The 6555-nt window shown below is 36.9% G+C and overlaps 1 non-coding gene across 1 annotated transcript; it reads right to left on the bottom strand.

Moving 5' to 3' along the window:
• Positions 1-5943: 5943 nt before the first annotated feature.
• On the bottom strand, positions 5944-6050 carry LOC119243908 (U6 spliceosomal RNA). The gene has a single exon (XR_005124892.1). It is a non-coding gene; the product is annotated as a U6 spliceosomal RNA (small nuclear RNA).
• Between the last annotated feature and the right edge of the window lie 505 nt (positions 6051-6555).

The raw sequence follows: 6555 nt of genomic DNA on the forward strand, positions 1-6555 counted from the left end.
ATATATATTTTTTTCTCCATATTAATAATTGATCATTTCCAAACTTTCCAAAGGAATTGAAATCCCCTCCGAATGAGATAGCCTAGATAAAAGCTATTGCAAGATGTTAGGATAAGAGTTGCCTTACGTCCTGTTTGAACAGGTGGATTAAATCTAAATCATGAACCAGCAAGCCCTGTCCCAATAGCCTGTCCAAACAATTTGGCTCACCACACTGACCAAAATTACCATACAAAACACATTACAAAACACATTACAAACCATTACAAAACACATTAGATCCTGACTAATGATTATCTTACAATTTCTAGGTGGGGGAGAGGCCAAGAACCCTGAATGAATAGTTGAAAGGTAACTGTTCTGTATATGTTTAGGCACAGTACAGCCAGAACAAGCTGTGATGTTGGTCTTTCTGCCCTGATATGTGGACCTTCCCCTTTAAAAATCTCCTCACTCCCTTCATGGAATCAAGCTACAATTCCCCTTTCTGGCACTGGTGCCCTCTGTTGCCAGTCTCTATAAAGCTTGCCTGGTACACCTGAAACTATATGGTGAATTCTTTTTCCTAGACGGTCTCCAGACCCACATATTTTGGGAACTCTGTGACATGAATATCAATTCTTTAAGTTGTAATAATGTAACCTCAGGTGATTCCATCCTTGGCAGTTTTATATGGGACTCCCTCCCACATGGGACTCTTGATTTTCCTTATCACAGTCCTGAAACTCAGTGTAGAGGAAGGATAGACACTGAGCAGGTTTTCTAAGAACCGAGCAGACCTGGGTAAAGGAGGAGTCCCGGGAGCCCTCGTGGATTTCTCAGGTTTTTATTGATCTTTACATGTATTGCAGCAACCACGTACCTGGCAGGCAGGGGTGTTGGGGCGGTAGGCCTTCTAGCCCCTGGCAAGTCTTCACTCTGGGCTTCTCTCTCTCTGTCTGTCTTCTAGCTTTCTTTGTCTCCTCTTTCCTGCTTCTTTCCTACATCTCCTTCTCTTGGTGACTATCTCAACACTCCTCCCATGGCCCACAGAAGTAAACAACACAACAAGGGTGAGAGAGCAGAAAAGCCTGAAAACCATTTGCCCTACACCCGGTAACTTCTTGAAAAAATTCAGGGAGAGATTCTTTTTTGAGTTATTGCACATATGAACTCTCTTAATTCTAATTAATGCTTGTGATTTGGCTGGGACTAGAGTTCTAGGTTGGAATTCCATTCCTTCAGAAATTTAAAGACATTCTATGTGTTGCTGAGCAGTCCTCTGCTATTTGATCTCTTTTCTTTTCTCTTTTGAATTGCTTAGGATGCTTCCTTTAACTTTGCTGTTCTAAAATTTCATGATGATATGCCTTACAATGTTTTTCATTGAGAATGTTTGGAAAAATCCAACCCATCATTTCTTTTATTTTAAAAAGTAATTTCTACTTTTCTCTTTTTTTTTTGGACTTTGTGATAGTGGGTGTTACACATTTTTATTTAATCCACTAATTTTATTATTTTCACTCGATTTTTCATCTTTTTGCTTTATATAATTGAAGATTTCCTCAATTTTATCTTTCAAAAGTTTAATGCATTTTTCATTTAAGCTTACAGATATTTTTATTTTTATTTATTTCTTTTTTCTTTTTTTATTTAAATATTTTATTTTATATAATTCTTACATCTTTTTTCATCTTTGCACAATGTATGCATTTTTGTTTGGTTATATTCCCCATACAATTGCTCCCCCCATTATTTCGACTCTAGTCCTTCCTTTCCCCTTCCCCCGCCGTGTGTCTCTGGTTTATAGCTGCTTGTTAATTTTGATTTTTACTTTGTATTGATTGGTCTTTTTCCTGGTCTCTATTTTAGGTTTTCTAAATTCCTGCTATGAGTGAGACCATCCAATATTTTTCTTTTTCTTTCTGACTTATTTCGCTGAGCATGATCCCTTCCAGCTCCATCCATGTTGCTGCAAACTGCATGTGTTTATCTTTTTTGATTGCTGAGTAATATTCCATAGTGTATATGTACCACATCTTCTTGATCCAGTCATCTATTTTTGGGCATTTGGGTTGCTTCCATAGCTTAGCTATTGTAAATAGTGCTGCTATAAACATACGGGTGCAGGTGCCCTTTGGAATTACTGTTTCTGTGTCCTTTGGGTAAATAGCTAGGAGTGGAATTGATGGATCATATGGAAGCTCTATGTTTAGTAGGTCAAGAAATCTCCACACAGCTCTCCATTGTGGTTGGACCAGTTTGCACTCCCACCAACAGTGCAGGAGAGTTCCTTTTTATCCACAACCTCGCCAACATTTGTTGTTGCTAGTTTTTTTAATATGTGTCATGCTCACTGGTGTGAGGTGGTATCTCATTGTAGTTTTGATTTGCATTTCCCTGATTACAAGTGATGTTGAACATTTATTCATATGCCTGTTGGCCATTTGCATTTCCTCTTCAGAGAAGTTTCTTTTTAGCTCTTCTGCCCATTTTTTGACTGGATTATTTTCTTTGTTTTTGTTGAGTCTCATCAGCTCTTTGCAGATTTTTGTGATCAGTCATTTATCATTAGTGTTGTGTGCAAAAATGTTCTCCCAGGGCCTCCCCGGTGGCGCAGCAGTTGAGCGCTGGGTTGCAAAGCTGCCCACAGCCTCTGCAGCACCAGTTCGATCCCCAGCTGCTACCCGGCCACTGGAGGAGGGTCCCACATGGTGCGCAGACCTCTCCTGCCACCCGCTGCTCCCCTCAGCAGTGTACTTCGGTCCTTCTGCCTGCTCTGCTCCCTGCTCTGGCTCTGGTGAATTCTCTCACCCTCCCGTGCTTCTAACTGTACCCAGTGCTCGTATAAATAAATAAATAAATAAATAAATCTTTAAAAAAAAAATGTTCTCCCAGTCGGTGGGGTTTCTCTTTGTTTTGGTTATTCTCTCTTTTGCTGTGCATAAGCTCTTTAATTTGATGTAGTCCCAGCTGTTGATCTTTGCCTTCACTATCACTGCTTTGGGTGATGTGTCTGTAAAGAGGTCTTTGATGTGCAAATCACGTAGTGTTTCGCCTATATTTCCTTCTATGTATTTTATGGTTTCATGTCTTATGTCTAGTTCTTTAATCCATTTAGAGTTGATTTTTGTGCATGGTGTGAGGTAGTGGTCAAGCTTCATTATTTTGCATGTAGCAACCCAGTTTTCCCAGCACCATTTATTGAACAGACTTTCTTTGCTCCAATGCATGGTCTTTGCTCCTTTGTCAAAGATTTGTTGACCATAACTCTGTGGGTTTATTTATGGTTTTTCTATTTGATTCCATTGGTCTGTGTGTCTGTTCTTGTTCCAATACCATGCAGTTTTGATGATTATAGCTTTGTAGTATAGTTTGGGCATGTGATGCCTCCATTCCCTTCTTTTCTTTTCAGAAGAGCTTTGTCTATTCGGGGTTTTTGTTGATTCCATATGAATTTCATCAATAATTGATCTATTTCTTTGAAAAATGTCATTGAAATTTATATTGGATAGCATTGAATCTGTATATTGCTTTTGGTAGGATGGCCACTTTGATGATGTTAATTCTTCCAGTCCATGAGCAGGGGATGTCTTTCCATTTTTTTGTGTCTTCTTCTATTTATTTTAACAGTGTTTTATAATTTTCTTTGTATAGGTCCTTTACCTCTTTTGTTAGATTTAGTCCCAAGTATTTGATTTTTTTTTTGTTTTGATAATAAAAGGGATTTTTTTTTTAATTTCTTCTTCTTCAGATTTATTGTTTGTATATAGAAAGACTACTGATTTTTGCATGTTGATTTTGTATCCTGCCACTTTACTAAACTAATTGATTAGTTGAATTTGTTTTTCTGTGGAGTTTTTGGGGTTCTCTATGTATATTATCATATCATCTGCAAATAGTGATAGTTTAACTTCTTCTTTTCCTATTTGGATTCCTTGTATGTCTTTCTCTTGTCTTATTGCTCTGGCTAGGACTTCCAGTATTATATTGAAAAGCAGTGGTGAGAGTGGACATCCTTGTCTTGTTCCAGATCTTAATGGAAATGCTTTCAGCTTTTCACCATTGAGAATGATACTGGCTGTTGGCTTGTCATAGATGGCCTTTATGACGTTGAGATATGTTCCTTGTATCCCAAGAATTTCAAGGGCTTTTATCACGAATGGGTTTTGTACTTTGTCAAAAGCTTTCTCAGCATCTATTGATATTATCATATGGTTTTTATATTTCTTTTTTTTTTGATGTGTTGGATGACGTTGATTGATTTTTGGATGTTGAACCATCCTTGTGTCCCTGGAATGAATCCTACTTGGTCGTGGTGAATTATCTTATGGATACATTGTTGGATTCTGATAGCTAAAATTTTATTGAGGATTTTTGCATCAGTGTTCATTAGAGAGATTGGCCTGTAGTTTTCTTTTTTTTGTGTTGTCCTTGTTCAGTTTGGTATTAGTATAATGTTGGCTTCATAGAACATATTTGGCATTATCCCTTCCTTCTCAATTTTTTGGAAGAGTTTGTGAAGGATAGGCACTAATTCGTCTCTGAATGTTTGGTAGAATTCATTTGTAAATCCATCAGGTCCTGGGCTTTTGTTTTTGGGGAGGTTTTTGATTACCATTTCAGTTTCGCTGCATGTAATTGGTCTGTTTAGGTGTTCTATTTCTTCTTTATCTAGCTTTGGGTGATTGTAGAGTTATAGGAATTTGTCCATCTCTTCTAGATTGTTGAACTTCTTTCCATATAACTGTTCATAGTAGTCTCTGATTATTCTTTTGATTTCTGCTGTGTCCTTTGTGATTTTTCCTCTTTAATTTGTGATCCTGTTTATTTGTGCTTTCTCCCTTTTTTCCTTTGTGAGCCTGGCTAGGGGTTTGTCTATTTTATTTATTTTTTTGAAGAACCAGCTTTTGGTTTCATTGATTTTTGGATTGTTTTTTAGTTTCGATTTCATTTATTTCTGGTTTGGTTTTTATTATTTCTTTTCTTCTACTGGTTTTAGGGGTTTTTTTGTTGTTCTTTTTATAGATCTTTGAGCTTTGAGATTAGGTTGTTTCTTTGAGTTCTTTCTTGTTTCTTGATATGAGCCTCTGTTGCTATATATTTTCCTCTTATTACTGCTTTTGCTGCATCCCATACATTTAGGAAATTGGTGTCCTCCTTGTCATTCAACTCAAAGAATTTTTTAATTTCTTCTTTGATCTCCTCATTAGTCCAGTGGTCTTCCAGTAATGTGGGTTTCAATCTCCATGAGGTAGGAGAGTTCCTTGCCTTCTTTTTATGGTTTATTTCTAGTTTGATACCTTCATGGTCAGAGAAGATGGTTGGTATGATTTCAATCTTGGTGTATCTGTTGATGTTTATCTTATGTCCCAGTATGTGATCAATCCTGGAGAATGATCTATGTGTGCTTGAGAAAAATGTGTACTCACATTTCTTTGGGTTTATTGTTCTGTAGATGTCTGTTAAGCCCAAGCACTCTAGATCCTTATTTAGAGCTTTAGTGTCTTTACTTATTTTTTGTCTTGTTGATCTATCCATTGATGATAGTGGTGTGTTGAAGTCTCCTACTACATATGTGTTTTCTCTGATGTCTGTTTTCAAAGATGATAATTGTTGTCTGATATGTTTTGGTGCTCCTTCATTTGGTGAGTATATGTTAATGAATATTATTTCTTCTTGAAGTATTGTCCCCTTGATCATAATGTAGTGACCGTTAGGGTCTCTTTTTATCTTTTTGAGTTTGAAGTCTGTTTTATCTGATATAAGATTTGCTGTTCTTGCTTTCTTTTTTGGTCCATTTGCTTGTAGTATTGTTTTCCATCCTTTAACTTTGTGTCTATTTTTATCTTTTATGGTTAAATGTGTTTCCTGGAGACAGCAAAAGGTTGGGTTTTGTTTCTTAATCCAGCCTGCAACTCTGTGTCTTTTTATTGAGGAGTTTAACCATTTACATTTAGAGTTAAAAATATGGAACACTTCACGAATTTGCATGTCATCCTTGTTCAGGGGCAATGCTAATCTTCTCTGTATCATTCCAATTTTAGTATATGTGCTGCCGAAGCAAATACTAAGCTTACAGATATTTTTAATTTTCACTGAGTCCATTCTTCTCACTTTAGTTTCTAATTGCCCCTTCTTGCCCTCCTAACATAGATTGTTTTTTATTTCTAAATATAATTTTATATTTTACCTTTTGGAAGATGTTATTGTGATTTTCAAATTCTGCTCCTGAATTCCACTTTCGCATATGTTTTTGCTTCTGTCTTTCAAGTTAAAGTTACTCCCCTCTAAATTTGGGTGTGGGCACTAAAATCTGCCATATAAGAAGCTGTCTGCAGTTGTAGCATTTTGATGGATGGACTGTACTGCAGGGTGATTTGGGAAAATATCTAGAAATTTCTTAGGGGATCCCTAGATCTTCAGGAACTTAAAATGTTTTTTCTGGGTCCATCAGTCTTTCCACAAGTGACACCCTCCTGGTCCTAGGAGCAAATGAATGAAGGAATATAGCCTCCCATCCCTCATGCCTGCTCCCACATTTCCTGAACCTCTCTGATAAGGAGATATTCTTTA

The sequence above is a fragment of the Talpa occidentalis genome, unplaced genomic scaffold, assembly GCF_014898055.3.
Source record: "Talpa occidentalis isolate TD23 unplaced genomic scaffold, MPIMG_talOcc4v2.1 talOcc4.13, whole genome shotgun sequence".
Taxonomy (NCBI): Eukaryota; Metazoa; Chordata; class Mammalia; order Eulipotyphla; family Talpidae; genus Talpa; species Talpa occidentalis.